This window comes from Neopelma chrysocephalum, unplaced genomic scaffold, assembly GCF_003984885.1.
Source record: "Neopelma chrysocephalum unplaced genomic scaffold, ASM398488v2 Primary Assembly neopelma1_91, whole genome shotgun sequence".
In the NCBI taxonomy this organism is placed as follows: domain Eukaryota; kingdom Metazoa; phylum Chordata; class Aves; order Passeriformes; family Pipridae; genus Neopelma; species Neopelma chrysocephalum.
The window spans coordinates 2,681,901-2,705,599 of NW_020897753.1; the positions used below are offsets into that span (position 1 = coordinate 2,681,901).

Here is a 23,699-nt window from a genome sequence, read left to right on the forward strand (position 1 = left end):
CCATCCTATGCACCAGTCCCACTGCTTATTTGGCAATAAGCAAGTGAGGCCCTGCCTGATACTGGGTATGAATCCACAGTAGGGAGGAATTCTCCCACACACTGCCAGGGAACAGATTTATTGCCACATATCCACACAAGGTGCTGAATTCACCTAAGTGTCTTCTAACGTTCTATTTTAATTGCTCATCTCAGCCAGCTAATAATAAATCAGTCTTAAATTTGCAATGGGGATTTGGGGGGGATAGAGATTGAATGAGATTTTATTGATATTATTGCAAAAGGCCTTTTCTGTCTCTTCTGGCTAAATGAATTCTATCCTTTTGGTTGTACTAAAGACCTATCAGGACCAGGCTGCCAGCATCCCTCTCTGCACCCTGAGCAATCACTGTGCAGACTGCTGCATCCCCAGCCAGCAGAGCTCTGCGTGCTGGCTGGAGCCCTCAGCTCCACCTGCCTGCGCTGGAAATCAGAATGCAGGGAAGAACTCGTGCTGGAAGCCTCTTGTTTCCTTTTCTTTTTTGTGCTAAACTGTAGTTTTGCAGTGCTAATAGGACAGCTTCTGAAGAGTAACAAGAAACAGTTGTCCCCCTCTTTCAAGGCAGGGGCAGTCAACAGGCCATCATCTGAATCTTAGAGTTTTATAAGTTAATTTTTTTTTTTAAATATACTGTAGAAACTCAATATTTCTCTTTCCTGGCATGCAGCCTGATCCAAGAGAGGTAGCACTGGGGTTTTTGGGAAGGGTGGATGCACCATAATTTGAATATACCACTGCCATTATAAACTAACATGACAGCAGTGCCTAAAGCAAGACTAATCATGTCTTCTCTTGTGCTTTATACAAACGTAATGATTAAGATACTCATGCCCCAATGAGTAAATTAATACTTGCAAGTGAAGTATCGATAGCTTAATATAGATGAGGGAAAGGAAGGGAAGACAATATCCAAACTAGGCAAGATTTTATGTAGGAAAAGCCCATGCTGATAAAGGCATGAGCTTCATTCATAGTTCTCAAAACTAATTGCAGGAACCTGGTTTGGCAGGACAAACCATGATTCACTAATGTAACAGTTTTTCCTAATCTTGGAACATTTTTCATTGTTAGGCCTGGCAGTTTTCACATGAGGCTGTTCAGGTGCCAGTAGTTAAACAATGTCAATGAACCCCTGAATTCTCAGTGCTTATTGAGACCAACAAAATACCAATTCTTTCTCGTGTTTCCCTTCTTGGGACATGCAACAGGTCAAAACTGGGTTCAAAACTGCCTTCATTCTCTGTGGAAACTGCAAGGAAACAGGAGGAATGAGGTAATGATATTCCTGTTCTGCTGCAATAAGACTCGCAGGTAAATCTCTCTACCCGTGAATTACCATTTGTCACCTGAGAAATGGGGATTAAATTCCTCTCTTGAGATCTAAAGCCTTTGCTTTCATCATGCTGCACATCTTGGCTGGAAGATGAAATACCTGATCATTGTAAGCAAGGGAAATTCAGAGCTCTGGTTTGAGGAATCCACCTGTGTGTTGCAAAGTTCCCAATGTTGTTCTCCCAGGACTACTGGCTATGATTCAGTGGACACAGCAATTACTTTGTCTTTAATTTTTAAAAAGTTTGAGCTGGAATCTCTGCTTGTTCAATTTTCATTTTGTGCAGTGAAAGGTGAGAGCTCTTGACAGTATCCCAATATCTTGATGCTGTGTAAAGCAAGATGGAGGAAAAAAGTGTGTAGTAGAAGGTGAAATGTGAAGTGAAATTTTGGGTGGGCAGAGCTAGTCATGTTTGTGACAGTATGCTCTAGATTTTCTGAGTATGAATCTGGATATTCCCCTCTAGTTATTTTTGTACAGAAAAGTCCTGGGGTCTAGAGGAGAGCAGGTGAAGCAGGAACACACTCAGTCTTTTTCTGCTTAGCCTTCATTACAAGTCAAGCAAAAAATGCATCAGGATATTGTGGAATCATCAGATCTAAAGAAAAAAACAGCAATGGTGTGTGCATGGAAGGAAAGGGTTTGGGTAACGGGGAGTACTTGGATAGTACCCCTCAAAGGCAGAGATCAGTTAGGACAAATGGCTGTTAGCTCAGTTTGTTGATAGTGGTAAAGTAGAAGGTAAAGTATTAAAAAGTAGGTAAAAAGTATTAAAAAGTAGGTAAAAATCACTGTTTGTGCTTCTAGAGGAAGGCAGTAACCCAGGAGAGGACTCTTTGCTGGACTAGCTACTTATTTTGAATGCAGGCAACCCAAGGTTAACTCGAGCCTTCATCTTCCACCAGTTTAATGAATTTTTGAGACGAAGGGAAACCAGTGAGAGAGGAATTGGCTGAGTTGCCCTATCACAGTGATGGGGACTGTCCTGCTCGGGCAGAGCTTGTAGTGTGCTCCATGCAAAAGAGAATTTGTATGATAATGGTCTCATCTCACCTCACCAGGAGGCTGGAGGGAATCACAAGGATACATCTGTGGTGAGTTGCTGCAGCTGCTCCTCTGCTGTGAGACGCAGTGTGGTTAAAAGGCAAAATATTGCATAGCCTGGTACTTGTGGGTACTGCTGTTGTCTTGCCATGTCTTTTTGATCCAGGCTTTGATGTGTGGTGTTTGATAGGGAATAGAGAATATTTCCTACAGTGCTTCAGGGAAAAGTGTGAGACACAGCAGTGATGGTTACAAGAGCAGGAGTGGCAGGTTTGCTGTTTTCAGGTGCTATAGTTTACTCTGCCATGATTCAAACCTAACTAGGAATATTAAATTGAAAATATCTTCAGGGAACATGCTGACTTCTTCATAAGACACAAGGGTGGTCTAATGGGAAATTTTATAAACAGTAGATAATAAGATAAAAATGCTAAGTGGAAGCAACTAAAAATTGTAACTTTCCCAGTTATCCTCTCTTCACTTCCAAGGCACAATTTATCTGATGGAAAAGTCCCACTGTGTTATGTTTGCCATTTTTGAGCATGGTCCAATACCGGCCTGTTGACTTGTGTTGAGGGAAGGGATTGACCTCAGTGTAACTTGTGCTGTGGCAGCCTGGCCTAACCAGCATCAGATCTTGGGTCAGAAGAAATAGGACTGTGTGTACAGTGAGGCCCTGCTGTCCTTGTTGTTTTGATCAGGGGGAAAAAAGTACTTTTCAGAAGCTTGGTGAAAATAAATAATAAAAATGGGTACTAGGATCAAGAAAAATAATCTGCCCTGACACTTCATCTAGGGATACTTGAAATACTGCAAGAATCTGAAATCCACTGTGGGAAATGAGTCTGAAATGACAGGGATGTGCAGGAGTTGTTCTGAGAACTGGAGGCAGACACAGAGTTAAAAATAAAACAAAGCAAGGGAAGATGCTGCAGAAACTTAGCCCACTCTGTATTGCTTTTCTATAGGTGTGGGGGAGATGGCAGGCAGCAGCTGGCTCCTTCAGAAAGCCTGTTTTTATTAAGTCTTGCAAGTATTCAGAGAAAAAGACAACAATTTCAAAAAGCTAAACCCATCAATATTAGGTGTAAAACCTTTTCTGGTGGTGAAGCATGTGTTTTTCCTCTTTCTGTTCCCTTGCCCTTCCTGCCCCAACAGGAAAAAACCCAAGTGACTCTTCTTCCAACATCATTTTTCTGGAGTCCTTTTTAGTTCTCAGCATACACAACATGTTGCTGAGTCTCCCCTTCTCCTGGGAGAAACCAATTAGAGATCTGCCCCTGAATTAATTCTTAATTGCAGGTTTCAACCCAGCGTGGAGGGGACTGCTGTTGTTATTTATTTTCCCAGGAAGGGGAAAAGCACCAGTACTGGCAGCAGCTCGTGACGTCAGTTCTCTGCGATGGTGACAGGAAGCTTTCCCGGGAGGAGTGGGCGACAGCAAGGCTTTTAGTGAGGGGCAGGTGGCCTCTTGCTGTGTGCAGACCCAACTGCACTGCTTGGGCTGGCTGGACTGAACTACATGGAATGCTGCAGACGTGTATTTGTCTTCTGTCCCTGCTTTAAGGGCTCTGAAGCTCTCAGCTGTAATCCCACGCCAGCTGTAGGAGGGTGATACGAAGGGGGAAAGAAAGGGAAAAGTGCTTCGTGCTCTCTGTGTACCCACAACAGGTTTGTGGAAAGATCTGCTGGGAACAGAGTTGAAATGAGCTTCCAGGAAAACTCACTGGCAGTTACTAACTGGTGTTGGAGCAGGATTCCTGTTTAGTTTGCTTTCTGGGGAAAATCCATCATGACAGCACCTATTTTCATGACCTCTATTTTTGGTAGTTTTCTCTTTGCTTATGTTTGTCTCTGAAGTGCTCTCAGTCTGGAGGTGTCTGTGTGTTCCTTGTGGTTCAGTGGAGCAGATCACATGGGTTACTTCGCTTGCAGAGTCCTTGGAAGCAGCATGGTTTGAACAAGCCTCGTGCTTTGTTTTCCCTCCTAGGGTAAGAGAAGCCCTTTAATCCTTCAGAAGATGTTCCAAAGCAGAGTGTTGATGAGGGATGCTATAGAAACAGACTGGGAAAAAGATGCACAGTAAGGGAATAACCTCCCTCTTGAGAGAGGGATGTGATGTTGGTTCCTTTGTCATTCTTCTCTGCCAACGTGTCCTACCCTGATTCTTCTCAATCCACAAAGTGAGGACAACTCACTTCAGTATTTGGCCTCTCCCATGGCCGGCCAAGGCTGCTAAGGAATGTCTGTGGTGTGAATGCCTTCCCTCTTAATTATCTCCTGATAATTTCATCAATTGCTGAATGGACACCGATGACCTTGGACAGTTTGAAGTGTTGTCATGGGTGAAAGATCCCATTCCTGTTACCAACTTCCTTCAACAACTGTTTCCTTTACAGAACACCCCCATACTATGACTACATAGAATGTTAGTGTCCTACTAAAAAGAAGAATGAAGATGCTGGGATAGTTTCTGTGCTGCACAGATGGCATCAGCTGGCATTGGAGGTGGGCTATATTGTGCCCTCTGGGAAAAGAGACTTGGTGGATTGATTCCTCATCTGTGTCAGCAGAGATGTTGAAAGCCCCTGTGCTGTGTAGGGTACCAGGGCTCTATATTTGCTTACACTCAGTTTAGCTGAATTGGCCCAGTCTCCTTTGGCTGAACCAGATCTTAGCCTTTAGGCTGGATCATCAGGCAGACCCAAAACCAATGCTGACAACCAGCAGAGTGATAGTACCAATGTTTGACATCTGTCTCAGAGAACAAGACTGATTAAGCTGCAGCTTTATCTGGACCTGAGGCAACCAATGTCCCTGGGCATAGTGGACCATGGAGGTTTAAACCTTCAGGTTGGCTGAACCTGTTCTTGGGTCTAGTTTGGTAGAGGATCTCAAAGTGTTGGTGTATATATATGTGAAGGTAACTGCTGTCTCCTGAAGTTATCTGAGAGTTTGGCTCTCCTATAGGAAGCAGAGTGCCAGAGGCTACTCTGATAATAAATTCCATATGTGGGCTGCAAGATGCCTCACGAAAAACCACCTCATCCTGCTCCAAGTGAAGGTTTAAGGATGAAGTTCAACAGTGCCCTTTGCTGCTCACCTGCTGGGCACAGGTAAATGATGAGTGTGGCAGGTGAAAACCTCAAGCTCTCTTTTACCTTCTCAATAGAGGTATTTGCCCTGTAAAAGGGGATGGGAGTGGATATAGCAATTTTTTCCTTCCCTTGCACCCTTACTCATCTCCTCCCATGTGCTGGAGCAGCTGTCCTGTAGGGTGGTGAGAAAGTATGCAGGTAAATATTGATTATCTCTTTGTAGTAATTCAGCAAAGAGAAATTACTTTTCACCTGCATTGCATCCCTTCTCCCCAGTGAACTAGTTCCTGAGGAGTATCCTTAGGAGAGAAATCCTTACACTTTTTTTAATGGAACAGACCTTTAAAATAGGCACGGAATTCCTGATAAATGATCCCCTGAGTCCTATAACCATTTTGCTGTCTTCATTAGTGCCTAAACAACAGGGAGGAAGGAAAGGAGGTGGGAGGCAGCTGATGAGAGGAGCAATGTACCCTGCTAACAAAACCTCTCTGATTTCAGGACCTCTGCGTTTCACTTCAGCTGCCTCATTCTGAGCAACCATGTTAAGAGGGAAGAAAAATATTTAAAGCTGCACTAACCAGAGCTCCATGGAAAAACAAGATAAAATCAGCAGAGCTGGTGCTGCTCTGGCTGGGAAACCCACACAGCACTGGGATCAACACCTCCCTGCTGTGTTCCGCAGTGGGCACTTGATTAATCCCTTTTTCGTAGTGCTGAGGAAAGTATGTGCAGCTGGAGAGGGAGGAAGAGCTTGCCTTAGACACCAGATACAGGGATATGCCCCATAGGATTGCCACCTGTCCTTGGGGGGTTTCTGATCCTCTCCCACATGCAGAGCTTTCTCAGGAAGGAGCTAATCCTGTGAGACATCAAGGGCCACCAAGGCCCTGACATGTGAGTGTGTTCTGAGGCCAGCAGTGCAGCACAGTTCACCACAGCCTCAGCCCTCCTCTTCCACCCTGTCAAATTCAAGGCTGCTTTTCCAGAGCGCTGCCCTTCTGGCAATGGTGAATCTCTACTGCTTGACATAACCCAAGTCTATCATCTGAGGATGTAGCACTTAAATAACAGTCTGAGCTTCTGCAAAACAACTGTGGTAGTCCCTCAGGCCACTGATGCTGCTTATTCCTCCCCCAGAGCCCAAGGGAGCAGATGCAATGACTACATAAAGGATTCTGAGGACAGCAGTATAAAGGCAGCTCATGCAGTGGTCAACAGGCTTCAGTTTGGTTGGAAACTGTCTGGTCCTGCATCAAATGCCAGTGCAGGGGAGATGTGTTTTCTCCTGGCCTTTCCTGGTTTGCAAAATTCAGCCATCTAGTGAAGGAACTGGACATGAGGAGAAGAGCAGGGATTTCTTCCTGACTGGAAACCAACCAAAACAGGGTTATATGAAAATCCTAACATAGGAATATAGTTTTAACCTCTTATTCTGACTATTCCCCAGGGCAGTGGTTCTTCCTCACCAGGATTTCTCTATCAATCAGTTCTCTGCTGTTTTCAGGAAGACATCCTCTGCCTGGTGCTTGGGATGGAAGTTGTACTCTGCTCCCTGGAGATGGTTTCCCCGGGGTGGAGTATTGGCTTCCCTGCTTTCCTAAGGATACCCTTTTCCTGCTGCTTGTTTTCCTCCCTGAATGCCTGTTTCCAAGGGAAAAAGCTGGTTTATGCTCCACTCTTGTCAAAGCCCTGGTGAGGGCTGTCGGAGTCCTTCCCAAACCATCAGCTGATGTGGACTGCAGGCAGTGACTGCTGTTTACACTGGGTGCGTTTTGGGGTTTTCAGGAGGAGAAACACTCTTCTTTAACCTCCAGCAGAACACAGGCTGTATGCTGAGGTAATCAGCATCCTTGATCTTCCCCTCTGAGACCCAGTAGTTAGCTTATTTGCACTCAGTCGTGGCAAAAATACAAAGAAAACAAATATGAAAGATTATTTAATGAACTCTGGAAATGAATAATGAATACATCATTTTTAAGTGGTTCTTCAGTCTGCTCCAGACTGCTACCCTGAGATATGAGAGCATCAATCTTGGCTAGTATGAAAGAGGGCAGTCATTTGGTTTCTGAATGAACAGATCACAGGATGAATGGAAGAGCTAATTGTTTCTTGAAGCAAACTTTTTAGACCTTTGTGTGTCCAAGAAGGAAACTTGGCAGTGTGCTGAACCTTAATTTTTAAACAATGTGAAAGATGGGCTTGACTTACCGTTGCTTTGAGTTGGTGTGGTGCAATGAGAAATGAAAGACTAAGCAAGGTTTTGCAGCAAGATTACAGTTTTCTGGAAGATCCCTTGGTGACAGAAAAGTAGAATATATGACTGACTTTAACTTGTTACATGTCTTGTATTGAACACATTATCTTTGCCATGGTGTCCTAGTTTAGTCTTTATCTGAAAACCAAGAAAACTGTCTGGGAGCTTCATCTATTTGGAGACTGGCTCACATTTCAAATAAGTTATACAGCATTTCTTTCTAGCTTGCAACTCAAAAGGGTTTTAGGATAGCTATACATTTGGGGGTTGCTGTCCCTTGGAGTCCTCAGTGGATAGACTCATGATAGTGAAAGCACTTTATGGGTAGATGACTCAAGAAGTGTTTCCTTTTAGAGTGTCTTTAAAATAACTTCCCATGAATGAATCTGAAGAATTCTATAAAAATGTGAACGTGTAGATAAGCATGGCATGAGCGTGAAAATGTATGGATTAAAAAAAGCCAATTTAAAAATTAACAATACAGGAAAATTAAGTTCTGAATTCATATAGCAAAGGTGCAAAGTGGCTACTGAGAAGAAAATGTGCAGCTCAGCTTCATCAAGGGGCTATTTATTTTAAAGGCATCTCTATAATCTGTGACTTGCAGACTTGTCAGGAGACTGAAGTGAAGGTGGTGATGGTTGGTGGAGGTCTAGGAGCCGTGTTGAGGATCATAGAGTACTGCCTGTGTTAGTCTGCAAAGTCCTTTCTGCTCTGCCCTTGTGGTTCTATGCCTTAACCCCATGATGCGATAGCTGTGACTCTGGAGCTTTGACACATGTTTTCCTATAGGAAAAAAAATTCCCTACTGAGGCTGCTTTTTGTTTCCACTTAATGAAGAAGGTGTTGGTTAGATGGTGTGGAAGTAGGCACCTCTTGTAGGGTGCTCTGCCAAGCTTCCTGGGAGCCAGATGTAAGTGGCAAGGGAGTTTAAGTAAGCTTTACTGAGCTCGTGTGATGTGAAGGAAGTTTAACTTTCATTTGCTTTCACCCTTGAGAGCTTATTACAAACCAATAAACTCTTTGGTGTAGCACATGGTGTGTCTGAGACATAGATGTGGTCCATAACCTTTTGCATCAAGGTTTGCATCTTGTTTCAAGGCCAAGTCTGTTTTTCTTAATCATTCTGATCGCTCTTACAATTCTTTTTCCCCAACCTAAAAATCAAGGGTTAAATTTGTGTGTTGTTACATGTAAAAGCAGAAATTTAATTTTTAAAACATGTCAGACATCTATTTGAATTGGGAGCTATTGGGTCCCTAAATATCTTTCAAAATCTGGATCTGTGCAACAGATGGAGAATCAGCATTTAAAGAGTAATTTCGCAAAGGAAGCGGAGCATCTTTAGTGAAATTATTTTCTTTAGCAAATAGTTGCACAGCATGAAGAAAGAAAGCAGAGCCAGCATCTTGCTCAGGGAAATCATGCTTACTCCCCCTCTCCTCATGCCTCCTTTCTAGTTGGGTTTTTTTTTGGTATGGATGCACCCATTGTGCACATTGTGGCACAAAGCCCAGGGTACCCAACTGGTATCTGTTGGTCTCTTGTTGGCACCACGTGGCAGGTCAGAGTGGACACTTTGTGTCCCATGAAAGGCTGAACCCTTCTTATGTCCTTAAGTGGTTTTCATGTAGATATAAAGGTCATGACGACACTGAGCAAGAATCACTGGCCTGCGGAATTTGTCCAAGATAATGTCAGAGGCTCTTAAAAGCAGGCTGATAACGTGGTGTGTCAGGCTTATGTAACTGGATGTTGAGCCACGCTATGTGTCCATGTACCTCAGGTTATGTGCAAATGTAGGTTTGCAGCTGGGATAATATCCTGGGAAACGGATGGGAAAATCCCATCAGCTACCCATGTCAGAGTATCAAAGACTATCGATGTGCCAGAATAGGGAAAATCCAATCTCTGGTCACCTTTAAAGACAACAGTGACACTGCAGAGTTTGTGTAATCAGGAACTGGTGACAGTCCAGAACAGATCTCCACAATTTCCTTATCCTGGATGCTGGGGACATGTGCAGTGTGCAAATAAGTTTGGCAGTGTCTGGGAGGGAAAGGCAACTTTCTAGACAGGTGGAGCTCATCAGTTTTCAAAAAACCAGCTTCTGCTTAGAGATCAAACAACTGCCATATGGTGTTGTTTTTTCCTATAGCACAAACATATTTAGCTCTGCCAGGGGAAGTCTGAGGAACTGATTCTCGGTGGTCATGTAGGATATGGCTAAAATTGGAGTAAAACACTACCAAAGCACAGCCTTGGAGAAAGGAGGCTGAATGGCAAGTGCAGGAGAGAGAGATGCAGTGAGTCACTTAGGGAAGGAGCTACTGCTCAATTTAACCTCGGTTTTATTTTATGAAAGCCTGGCAGCTGCAAAGATACATGTGTAAAAATAAAAAAAATTAAAATTTGTAGAACTGTATATAACTAGACTCCTCCACCAAGCTCTAAATCAATATTATTTCAGTTAAAAAAAACCCAAATAATTGCATGCTACTGCTCTGATTCTTGCCTATGAGACCAAATCTCATTAGGAGCTGCAATAACAGCACATCTAAGAGTAAAATTTGGCTCAGAATGCTTTCACTTTCACAACACCCACTTTTCATTTGAGTGTTCAAAGTTGCTGCAAAACATTTCGGAAAATTAGCTATTAGCTCCACACTGTAGTAATTTTTCCAGTGACAACCATTGCACAGTGCATCTACACTGTAATAAACTTTTTGGAGTACCTTAAATTTGTCTTGTTATTGTCTATCAAGTGTTGTTAGTGCTAATCTTGTTCCAGTGCTGAGTCAGTTGATGAGCATAATTTTGTGATGTAGGCAGCCCTAATTCGTGATGATCTGGGGTTTCACAGAATATCTAGAACCTTCCTCAAAAGCCATTTTGCAAGTGACTAAGACAGACACGAAAGATCTTTGAGCTTAAGGTTGTGCTATAAATGCAAAGCAGCATTTATTATTTGGGCATTTCAAATTCTGCCTCTATCAATACTTCATTAATAAAGTGATCCCTGCAGGAACCATTTGTTACTCTGTGCTCCTGTGCAGCTTACTGTGTCACATTAGGAAAGGAGATAAAAAAGCAAAGCTTGTAGCATTCAAGACAGCCTGAATATTTTTTTTTCCCTTGGTCTCCCTTCCCCCTTCCAGGCTTTCTGCTCCAGTGGCTTGTATTGTAGTCATACTATGCTTCAAGTGACTTGAGAGCATCCCTAATGCTGCATCCCCGGCACTGTAAGCAAATAAACTATTTTTGTGCAGCAATCTGTAAGCTGCACCTCAAGAAACATTTCCTTGTCTGCTGACAGACACTGGGGAAGGCTCAGTGAAGATTGAGCAAAGAGAGCACTGGCAGAATGAGGAATCTTGTCTTCCTTGATGCAGTAAATCCAAAGCAACTGGAGGAGGGGTCTAATGCCACCAAGTTTTCCCTCTCTGGCCATTGGCACTTTGGGAGTGAGTGGTTCTGCTGCTGTATTGAGTTACCATTGTCCCTGGTTCGTATATGGTGTGAGATCCACCAAGGGAGTCCAGGAGGAGCAGGGAAAAGCAGTGGCCTTGCAGGATGGCTGGTGGCTGTGGCAGACACGTGCCAACACAACTTCTGAAGTGCATGAAATGCTAGGGCTAGGCATCTTGTAAAACAACCTGGCGATGCGTGATGCATACTGCCCAAAGTTCACTTGGTTTTACGTGAGTCCTGTTCTAAATTTGATCATTTTATAAGTTAGGAGAAAATTCTGCCCTCACACGTTCAAGTTTTGATCTGAAGAGTAAGCTGCTGCTTCTCTCTGCCCCTTGTATCATCTCTAGTGATGAATATGAGGTGTGTGGAGATTTTCACACCTGCTGAGGTCTGGCAGCAACAGACTCATACCCCCTGGAGTGACTGGCACCAAGGTTAACTGCAGGGAAGATTTAGGACACCTGCAAGATGTAACCGATGGCAGGGCGAGATTTCACATCAAACTGGATTGGTTTGTCCTTAGATCTGTCCCTCCAAGGCAAAATCCTCTCTTTCTTGGAAAATCACAGCTCCTCCTGCCCTGAAGTCACATCTGGCACCCAGGAAAGCTGCTTTTGCCTTTTCTCTCGTTTCCAAGCAGTTTTCTGTAACTCTCTTGGGATTTAAAGCTGGGTTAGTTCAAGTCTTATGTTCTTTCCCTCCCCCTCCAGTATTTTACGGGAGTCTTTTTTTTTTCCCCTGCCTTTTGCTAAAGAACAAATTGCTTTCCCTTGCACCACTGGAGCTGCAGTTTGCTGTGCTCTTTGTATGAGATGCTTTCAGAGACTGGAGGATTGGATCAGACTCCTTGATGACTCTCCCAATACACCACTTCCAAGGCTTCAAGGCTCACCTGCTCTTTAGCAAATCAGAGTTGACACTGGCTTACTTCAGTGCTGATGGATGCTTTTCCCCTACTTCCTGGGCTTTCTGGATGGGCTGTTGGCAAGCATTCCTGACTGCAGTTGCTAAAGCCTTAATCTCTCTGTATGGAGATAAAGAAGATGCCTTTGGTGAGTCCCTGAGGTCTCTTGCTGCAGGGCCAAAAGCTTTGGTTCATCACAGGAACGGGGCAAAGTCTGCAGAAGGCCAGTTCACTGGACTGATGTTAGAGCTGGCTTTGCTGGGACCCGTGGGGAATTGATACCTGCAGCATCTTGCTGGGTAATGTGTGAGTTGTAATCAGCTCTGGTGTCCCAGTTTTGCTCCAGTTAATGTGTGAGAGTGGTTTAGGCTGAGATCTTTTCAACAATTTTGTTACACTGCTGACTGCAGGTTCTTGGGACTGGTTTGAACTGCAGCCTAGGGAGGATCAGAGAGGTGGAGGAGAGCCACTCTCCCTCCCAGAATGGTCTGGCCTGGGGTGGAATTAACCTCTTTGTTCAGTGCAGAGGAAAAAAATATTCAAAGCATGCCAGCGTTGACCTACATTTGATCCTTGTGATGTGCAAGTTCTGCTTCTTGCACTTTTTCTTGTGGTGACCTTTTGTTCCTAGGAGGTAAGAACTGCTTTGAGGCATTGCTGTGTGTTTTGTACAGCAAAACTTTCCTTCCAACAGGAAGGATAATTTGAGGATTGTTATTTCCGTTACAGGAAATCCCAAAGTCGAAATAAAAAAAAGGCAACTTTTTCTTGTGAAGTCTTCAAATATCATGAGATTAAATCTCTCTTTAGATTCTGACATTATGGATGGGATGATTGCCACTGATCTCTCATATGTGCCATGTGCTTCGGAATAGGATGTTTTGCCAAAGTCTCTCTTTGCCACCAACCAAATCTCAGTGAGTGAGGGAAAGAAACGTGGTCTGTTTGAGTGCCGGCAGGGTGAAGGAAGGGCCACGGTGCTGGTGTTTGAAATGTCAAATCACGTGGCTGAGGAAAAGTATGAATATTTTCTTCCAGTATTTTGATCACTGCGTGTGAGAGAGCAGAGAGCAGAAATTGGTTATTCAGAGGAGCATATGGTAGTCCAAGGCAGAGCTGTGCCAATGCTTTTTTTTATCTGCTCCCTTCCGTCTGTTTTCTGGAGGAATGAGGGCACGGGTGAGGAAGGACGTGAGAAAAGCTGTTTGGGGCTGAACAAGACTTTTGACCTTGGAAAAAAAGTATCTGCATTTACCAAATTTGGGAGTGAGGCTAAAAGAAATTGGGAGAGCCACTCACAAGCCCTAAGTGATAGATGGCGCTCGTGCACCTTCCCCACCCTTTCCTTAGCTGCCACTACCCCCAAGCTGCTTTAAGCCTTTAGTTGGTTGAAATAAGGGTCTGAAAAGACCCTTCTTAAAGGGTGCATCATGGTGTTTTCAGATGTAACTCATCACAGCTGACACACTGCAGAGGCAGGTGAAAATACTACCTGCAAAACCCAAGATGTTGCAGGCACCAACATCTTCACAAGGTTCTGTCTGTAGCAGGACTTGGCCGCAAAACTGAACTGACCTATTTTACCTTGCTGGCTCCCAACACAGGCAAAATACTATCCAGTCACAAATTATTTCCACAAGGGCACTCAATGTCTTCTGACCGGGTTTTGTCAGCCGGCACCTTTTCCCTTCTGCTGTGGAGCCTACCCAGGTGAACTCGTCTGAGCAGCCGTAAATACCTGGGGGCAGAGAGCAGCCTGACCTTATCAGTGGATCTGCCCCTTTCATTTGAAGGATGCCAAGGTTACAGAGTCGAAGGTAGGAGATGGCAAACAGTGTTTGCTGGAGCAGAACATCAGCTCCTGCCACGCTGCCCCTCCTGCACAGTGAAGTAAAGCAGAGAGCCCTAACAGAGACAGGAGAGCAACTGGCCAGCTCAAGGTTTTGCTATGTTAAGAGGGCTGAGTTCAGGTTACCTGTGCAGCCTTGCTGAACTGTTAGGTTTAAATGTCTTCAATATGCTGCTTTAAAATAAAAATAAATAAAGGTAGGAAGGAACTAGAAATCCATCTGTCCCATTGTGTGGCATTGTATTTGACACAAACGATGGCAGGGGTTGAGACCTTCTGATTAGCTTTACTTGCTTTCTGGACTAGCAGAACAGTGAACTGTTGAATACCTGGGCCAGGCACATGACAGCAAAGAGTTTTAACAGTGAGTTTTGTGGCTACAGGGCCGTTTTTGCCAGCCTGTTTATACTCTAGGATCTAATGTGATCCTGCAGGTTAAAGGGTCTTTCATATCTGATCCCTGTGAGATCAACTGTGTTCCTGTTTGTTCCAGGAGTGCTTCCCCCCCCTTCCTTTCTTTTCTTTTCTTGTTGATTGTCCCATCCCAGGCTTTCAGTCCTGCTGGTCCCACCAAGAGGGCTCTGGAAAGGTTCCCTTCACTTCTGTGCTGGCCCTGTTTAGTTTCTTTTCTTTCTGTAATACCTAATGCTGGGCATGATCCAGCTTTGCTTGGATCCTGCACAGTACCCTTCCTGTGTCCAACTCCTGCTGGATCATGAGCAGTCAGCACAACTTATTTGCTATGGAATATAACCTGTCAGCAGATTCTTCTCCTTCATCATGGAAAGGGCTGAATTCAACATAGACAGTGCTGCCACTGAACTTTGCATTATAAACTCTCCCAAGCAGGCATTTGCACTTGCAAAGCCTCTTCTTTTGTCCCTCTCTAGTGGCCATCACACCAGCAGAGATTTAGGAACTTTTATCATCAAAACAGTTTGCAGGGTAGTTGGGCTTGCTGTCAAATATTGTGATTGTCCCTTGATGATAATCATCCAATGTGGAATATCAAGTTATGGCTCCAAAGGAATATCAAGTCAGAGCCTCCCTTGATATCAGCCTCTGCAATCCCTCTGAAGGCAACACAGCTCCACCACTTCACACCACACATGGTGTGTGCCAGTCTTTATCTGGCATCTCCAGCTCTAATAGGAACATACGCTTTGCTAAAATAAGAAGGAATATTTTTGTGCTTTAGTACAAGCATACTAACAATTCTGGTTTATTTTAAGGATGTGTCTTAAAACCATTAAAAGGGGCATAAAATAATAATATATGTAATTTACCACTGTGGAGACTGTCAAGAGTTGTCATGCTACTGGCATTGTATTTAATACACGGGCTGCCAAGAGGCATCGCTAATAGAATTTGCATTAATATACCCAGCTTCTTTAAAAATTAATTAGCCAAAGTAGAGCATCGTGTGCTGCGACTCTCAAACAGGAGAGAAACATTGAAGCAGTACTGAAATAAGCAGTCTCAAAGCTGCCTGGAAAGCCGAGGGCGGCTGGAAATATTGCCCCAGCCGTTCTCTACTGCCCATTGCATCGTGACGGGGACACAGACACAAACTGACAGCGGGAAGCATTGCTGTGGAAAATTTTGAAGGAAATCATGGATTTGAACTGGGCCCGGAGGCTCTTGTGCTGCTGCCGAAGGCTGTTGTGTTGCAGCTGCAAAGCGGAGAAGCTGCAAACAAATACAAGGAACCTGTTAAGTCACGAAAAGGAAATGTGATCTTTTCTAATGTTTTCCCAGAGGCTGGGAGGTGCCAGCACTTCACAACTCATGCAACACACGTAAGTGTGGGTCACGTGTCTGTGTGCGAGCACAGATCCAAAGACAAATGTGCTGAAGGAGATTTGCATAGGTCAGAATGTCCAACAGCAGCAGTGAGGCATCGCAGAGCTTACCAAGGAAGTGTCTGATAACCCTCGCCCCAAAGTCAGTCCCCTTATTTTCATATTCTTCCTTCAGCCTACAAACGTAATGGCAGATTGGGTTGCTGTTTACTTGACTGATTTAAGAAATTAGCAGCAGCTGTGCACCCTCAGTCTCCAGCACCTTCAGTTTCTCCGTGTGCTGGAGACGCATTTCACTGTTTTACGTGGAGGAGAAACAACAAACTTTTATCGGTCACATTTGTTTGTCTGGGAAAATCAGGGGGCGTGGAGTGGGGGAATGGCCGCCATTTTGTATCTAGGAAAACCATGGAGTGGGGGAATGGCCGCCATTTTGTGTCTGGGAAAACCATGGAGTGGGGGAACGGCTGCTGTTTTTTGTTCGTCTGGGGTACCTTTAGTCAGAAGGTGAACAAAGTTAATGGTATTTGTGACAACACTTGGGCGGTTTGTGATCTTCTCTTCTTTTGTACTTTAGCCCTGCTGGGTTATAAGTCTGCCATGAGGGATCCAACCTGATTGTCCATGAGCATCCTTTATATCAGCTGAGTGGGGGAAAACAGGCCCAAGAGTGAGGTACCATGCCTGAGCTGGGCAGAGTTTCTCTCTGCAATTAGTTTCTCTCATTGCTGAGCTCTTCCCAGCTTTACAGCTTTCCTGCTAAGAACTTCCCCCAGGTGTAGATATTTTTCTCCCTTACTACCTGTAAGTGAGTTCTCTGTCTCCAACTATCTGTTAAAATTATGAATAATTGCCAGCCTTCTCATGTACTGCCACCTTGAAGGTATTTATAAGCTGTGATCCTGTCCCCTTTGAGTCAAGGCAGTGCCATTGTTTCTAGTGCAGTCACATGTCTCACTGTCCAATTTCAGGGTTCATTACTCAGCAGTGGAAGTTCTGTCTGGGCTGGAATTTGGAAAGTGGAGTTTCAGATTGGGAGCAATTAAAAATAAAATATCAAATACAGCTATTAATTGTTATACTTATGAGAGAGCAAGGGAGATGAACGGTTTTAGCTGCAGTCTGGCTGCTTTTGGGAAGTTATTGTAAGTTCAATGAGTTTCAAGCAGTGCAACATTTCTACTTTTGCTGCAGCCTCAATCCCCTCAGCATCTCCATCTGCATGATGTGCATGTGCAGCCTGGGAAAGGTTCAGACACAGCAGCAGTCTTGGTGGGCAGCCAGCTCTGGGCTGCTTTGATTTAAAGGAGGTTGTTACAGTGAGATCTGACATATTTAATGAGTGCATGCTTTTCTGATTCATCATTTCAGATCTGTGTTTATTCATACAGTGGTCTGGGTTACCTTCCCTCTCCAAGCCCTAGGAAATCATGTTATTAGTGATAAATGCTCAGATTGCCGCTGGCACCTGAGGATTCACTGCACAGAGCAAGCTCAGGGGACACAAGTATCCCCTTGGGAAGGCTGAGGGGGTGGTTGGCAATGAGAAAGCACCTACGCTCAGTTCTGCAGCAAAATGAGGCACAAATCAAATGCTTTCACACCAAGTAAGGAAACTCCAAGGGCTCCTTTGCTGACCAGATGTGCTGAGTAGCAGAAGAGGAAGACAGAGCCTATGTGGGAGTGCCTGTGTGTGTTAAGGAATCCATTGGTTTCCATCCAATGTGGGATGATCTGGTAGCTGGGAGATGATTAGAAGCCATAAAAAATGAAGGATATTGGAGATGGGTTGAGCTGGATTTCAGCTCTCAAAGACAGGCTGAAAGTTCTGGAATGGATCTGGGGAGTGAAATGGGTCAAGAAGCTCTAAATCTATTCTGGTTTTACATCAGAATAAAACTGGATACTTTTCCTTTCATTCTCTGTTACAATGACAGTAATGCCACTCTGGTGACTGCTCTGAGGACCTCCCCTTGCCGTGCTACTTCACCACCACCCTGTAGCCCTGCTCCTGCAACCAGTACCATCCAGGGCAAAAGGAGATGAAGAAGGGATTGCTCTCTGCTCCAGTATGAGGAACTGGGACTACAACCAGAGTTTGGGGCTTGTTGTTGCTCAGTTTTTAGTGGGGAAGCTCCCCTGGGTCACTGGTCAGACTGCCCTGTGGAAATGCACTGTCCTGTGCATCTTCCAAGGCCAAGATCCAGAAAATACAGAATTGGTGCTGGCACAAGCGGGCATTTCCTACATAGAGGATGATGGACCTGTTGAGATCTGCCGATGGAGGATTTTTGGAGGACTGCAGTGAAACAACCAACTCAAAACATGTGAGCCTCAGGACAGGGCTGCACATCCTCAGTTGCTCCTTGTGAATCACCGGGGATGGAATCAGTGTGTTATGGAAAGGGTGTTGCGTGCGAAGCAGCGCTCTGTGCTAACATCAAGGATATTTGTCTTGTTGGTGCCTTACTGTCTTTGATTTCCCCAGAAACAAAGCGAATCCCTTAAGGAATTTCTTTCTCGCTTTCCTCCTGAAATTTGATTATTTGAAGAGATTGAAGGAATTGCACGGTTTAGGAAAAGCTTCCCAGGGAAAGCAGCTTGCAAAGCTGGGCTTGTCAGCTTCTGTCTGCCTTGTGCTGCACCCTGAGACTGAGTCAAGAGCACTCTGGGAAATACTGAGCTGATGTTGCGGAGAGTGCCTGCAGCTCCATGGTAGCCCACGGGGGTTTAAACCATCAGAGGGCCTGAGGCAACAGCAAAACATGGTAGCAGAGGACTGAGGATATAACTAGTGAGAAGAAAGTACTTGCTTTCCCCTCAGTTACCAGTAGCATCAGTTCAGTCTCAGATTGTTCCTGCTGCCAGGTCCAATGTTCAGCCAAGCCGTGGGAAAGGCCTGGCCTCCCAGCAGCAAGGGAAGTGTGAATGTGAACCAGACCTCACCCTATATCTGGAGCAGAGCTGCTGATGTTCCCAAGGAAATCCCTGTGCTGGGGTGGCAAAGCCTCAGGGCTATTGCAGTATGAGGGATTTGGCAGACGTGGGGTCTACAGAGCAGGGGTGTACCCCCAAATTATAACCTTGTCCTTAGTCATATTAAGGACAAAATGGTGGTACTTTAATTTTTTTCTATTAATGACAAAATAGAGTTTGAGTATTTTGATTTTTATCTTTCTCTTTTATCTCCCCCCTGGCTCTTGGTAATGCTCTGCTGCTTCTCAGCCAGGCTGCCGGGGGGCTGCGTGACCCTGGCTGTCCCAGGCCCTCCTGTCCTCAGGACATGGCTTTGCAGCTGGGACTTGAATCCATGTGTTAGCCAAAACCCTGGCAACACTTCCCTTTGAGTCAGTGTCTCTGTGGAAGCGTTCTCCAATATAACTTTGGTACTGTAAATACTGGAGATATTTACCTTCTGTTTCAGGGGGAGTGAGGGCTTTGGTCTTCCAGCATATTTAATTCCTTAGCTTGGCTTAGCCTTTATTGGCTCTAGACTGTCAGACAGTGGGGAAGGGGAGCTGTGGTGGATTTCTGCTTGTTTTCTCCAAGGTGCATGAGGTATCACCTGCACAAGCAGATGCCTTTGCAGGAGTCAGTCTCCAAGGAGCACTCCTGACATTGGATGTGGCAGAAGTCACAGTGCAGAAATATTAGCAGCAACATCACATTGCAGAGGCTACCCTCAAATCACCATCACTTTCCTCCCTCCAGAAAGGCCTCTCTGATTAATGCTTGTAGCATAGGAAAGAAACATCGTAATACATGGATTTCATAAGCAGAGGATTTGTCAAATACAAATGTGGCCCTCGAGGCATCCATTGATCCGGAGGCTCTTGTGCCTGCTTGCAGATTGATGGTCCACACCTCTCGTGGACCAGCATAAAGCTGGAGGTGGTCACAGACAGCCAGGGATTGTCCCAGCTGAGTGCAGGGCCAGAGGAAGGGCATCTCTAGATTTATCATGGTCTTTTTAAAAATGGTCCTCAAAATGCTTCCACTTTCAATAGCAACATGTTTTCAGAGCCCACCAAATACCATATGGATCCCTGAAAATTAAATACAATTTGTCAAAACCCAGGTACCTCTATCATCTCCCCCCTTCCTCATTTGCCATTAGAAATAAATGTAGAATACTTGGAGCAGAAACTAAAAATACCCCCAGTTTTTAAATTTTGGTTGAAAAGGCCACTTGTTTGTTTTGACAGGTTAGTTTTCGCTATTATTTAGAAGCAGTTGCCTGAAGCAAAGCACAAGGTTTAGGCTTTGCCTGCCCACACAACATATTGTCATGCTGATCTTCTATCAGCCCTGACCACCCATAGCCCCTTGCGTGGTCAGGGAAGGCAAGTGCAGACTCAGTGCCAAACTGTGTGTGTTGGAGACGTGCATGGATGCCACCAATGTTCTTATTCTGACCTGCTCCCTGAGTACTTCTCCTGGAACACATGGCTTCAGGGAGAAGGGCTCCTGGGCGAGGCTGAGATGCTGCACAGACACACCGGGTGATTTACCCACTCCTGCAGGGAGCCAGGGGCAGTGCCAGCAGTAAGCCAGGTCTTCTCTACTCTTTAAATTTAGACTTGTCAGCCCTCATCTCTCTCTGCAGTTTTGTGAAGTGTACTGGGATCCAAGGTAGTTGCAAAACAATGTCAAAGGTGTTAAAATGATTACCATAAAAATACATCTGCTTTCTGCAGTGATGCCTTGGAATGCCACAGAACGCTTGGAAACCAGAAGGGTGGCACCTGGCTGCCAGAGTGTGCCTTGTGTGGACTTGGAGAAGTCTGCTGAAATGGTAGGATTTTTCTTTCCTTTTAAAATCATTATTGTAGGCAGTTAGAAAAAAATCAATTCTATTTCCCATGTGATGCAGATCTTGATCTACCTTCTAAATCCCTCTAACCTGATTAAGGCCTTAGGAATTTCAACTATTGAAAAATACAAGCTTTTTCATATAAATATCTGAGTTTTATCATCCCTAGTGCAGTGAATAGAATTAAGTGCCTAAGTCTTATCTTGAGAAATTCAAGTAGCTCAGCCTTTAGGGATCATACAACCTTACCAAAGGCTTTAACATATGTTTGTATGTAAATATAGTTTACATATATATTAAGCTTACATACGTATATGTAAATGTAGATTATGTATATGGCAGTTTGCAGCCAATCTTGAGAAGGGATTTCTTTTATACCCTTTTATGATATGGAGTTGGGCAAACACAGCCTGATCTAACCCAGGCAGTTTTGAGATGTCTGTTATCTTTGTCATCCTTTGGATCACACCTTCCCTAAAGGGAGGTGAAGCTCCGGGCATATGGGTGGTGATTGCAAAGATGCATCTTGCTCTATGGTAGTGTTTACTTCATAGCACATGCTGGAAAGGGTGTTAGTGCAGAAGAATAGAGATCCAGGGCTCTGATAAATGCACATGGCATATATCTTTCCCTTGGAAGGGAGTGTTGCCATTTCCAGCTACAGTTACTGTGCTTTCGTGGCTTGCCAAGTCCTTGTGTGCCATTTTCCGTGCTCTGGGATATGTGCACTCCAGCTGCTCAGCTGCACTGTGCTGGCCGTGGGGGTCACTTGAGCTCCCAGACCTGCGTGTCCTCTCATGGTGGAGACAGAGTGGAGACAGATCTTGGCAATGCCAACAAGTGAGAGCAGGAGGGGCCAAATCTGGCCAGCTTTGAGCTCCATGATGGAGCTGGTCCAGTCCTGGGGACCACAGACTTTGGGGAGCCACCACCCCTGCCAAGGAGGAAGTACTGAGCTTCCTTGGAAGCAGGAACCCTGGTCATTTCACTCTGTACTGATTTCTCCACTACCCTTGGTGGTACAGCCCTGGGATTTGGCCTTTGCAGCATTGTGATTCCTCACGTCTGCAGAGCATGGTCAAACCCAGAGCAGGAGAGAGGAGCTGCTCAGGGCAAAATGGGTGTAGCTCTGGCACACTGTTGCTCTCCATGCTTTCCCTTCCCTGCCTCCCAACGCTTTGTGGAGCTGTAAAGGTCAGAGCTGTTAAACTCACCGAAGGAAATGCAGTATGCAGTGTTTGACTTTTCAGGAATACAGCGTGGTGGTGGTTGTTAAACCTGCTTCCTTCGGTGCACCAACAGTCCCTGCAAAACGTGTAGGTTGGAGTTGACACAACTCCAGGTACATCCTGCCGGTCCCGTCTGGAGGTGTGAATCCAGCAGACTCCTGTTACAATGTACAAAGTGGGCAGCACCAGTCAGTCACACAAGTGGATTATTTAAAGGGTTGGAGTTACTGGTGTGCTTTCAGCTGGCCCACAGTGGCATTTGCATTTTGGCAGCACAAGTGCAGGTTGTAATCCTGCCAACGAGACAGATCTTTGCGTGTGCCCTGGTGCACTCAGAGGTAAAAGTTTCCTCGAGGCATTCCTGGTTGCAACTGTGAGATAATCTAGTGATCTCTTTTTGAAAGTCACCAGGTTCTGGCTGACTTGTCTTTTCCCATGGAAAAATATTAGGCTGTATGATTTCAGGTATGTGGTGGTAGCAACAGAGGAGCTATTGACAGAAACAGAGAACACCCCTGAGGACTCCTGCGAGCCGCAGCTGAAAACTTATCTGCTGAGCTCCCTTTTGGGTAACTGAAGGAGGCTGACTGTGAGCAATGGGAATTCAAAACTGTACCCAAGGGCTGTGCTGAGCGCTTCCTCCAGAGTGGGAATACCAACTGGCTGCCTGTTTTAGTGAAAGCAGGGCCAAAAAAGAAGACAACCGTGGGGAGGAAGAGGCAGATGCAAGAGGGAGAAGCATAAGGCGCTGGAAGTGATGTAGCGGAAACACTGCTTAGAGCAGAGAGGAAAACCAGAAAGGTTGCCTGTGCTTGGAAGGGAAAGCCAGAGGTGCAGCCTGGGAGAGGAATAGATGCAGAAAAGAGGTGAAACAAGGCAGGCTCGATGGGCAGGGGGGATAAAGCAATGCCAAAAAAAGGATAAAAGCAGGTAGCAGAAACTGAGACTCTTCTCCAGTAAAAATTACAGCAGGAGAGAGGGCACTGTTCTTTTGTCATCCAGCTACACTAGGAAATTCAGAATGGGATCCTTCAGAAAGGAAGCCTTTTGATTGACCTGAAATTGCCAGATTATTCAAAAGCATCTTGAAATGCTGGGGCTGAGGGTGGCGGGTTTGTTTTGTTAAGACACTCACTTCTTGTACTGTCTTCACATCTGTGGTATTTGTGGGTAAAAATAATTCAGCACAAATATAGTTTGCGTCTGTCTTTAAGAAATCAAAGTTGTTGTGATGCCTGGGGCTGTGACAGAGAGCCTTAGAGAAGTGCAGGCAGAAAGCTGCTGCTGTAGGGAGGCAAAGAAATCTGGAGTTAAATAAAGAAACCAGCTCCAGCATCACAGTTCCACCCAGCCCCTCTCTACCGGGCTCGTGGTTAATCAGCATGTGCTCCCGACAGACCCTTCTGATATATTAATTAGCGCAGCACCCTAACGAGGAAGGCAGAGAATTGTGTTTCAGCAGCGATAAGCCGAGCCCTTCTGTTTGTTTCAAGGCAGGCTGGCTCACACTGAGCTTTCAGCCACCGTCGCTGTAAGGGAGGGAAGTGGATGGTGGAAAGCTGGAGAGCTCTGATCTCCCCGTGGAGAGATGGGAGGCTGTGAAGGCGCTCTCCGCGTGCCGGCAGAGCAGAGTGAGCCAAAATGTGGAGCCGTCCCCCAGCAGCGCAGCAGCAGGGAGCTCTCAGGAGAATTCCTGCAGCAGCCTACTGCTTTTAAAACCTGGTCAATAAACATAAGACGGATGTTTCTTTGTCAATGAGTTCATCTGAACTTCAGTTACACGGGGCACTAGCTGGGAGACATAAAATGTTTTGTGCTGCTTTATTAAAGAGGAACTTTGATTACCTATTAAGAACT

The 23,699-nt window shown here is 45.1% G+C and overlaps 1 protein-coding gene across 1 annotated transcript in view; it reads left to right on the forward strand.

Annotated features, from left to right (window-relative positions):
• PAK5 (p21 (RAC1) activated kinase 5) overlaps positions 1-23,699 on the forward strand; it is a 313,912-nt gene that overhangs the window by 96,635 nt on the left and 193,578 nt on the right. The window contains exon 5 of the mRNA XM_027693383.1: positions 20,498-20,595. The gene's annotated coding sequence lies outside the window, so the exon portion shown is untranslated. The remainder of the gene's footprint in view (positions 1-20,497; positions 20,596-23,699) is intronic.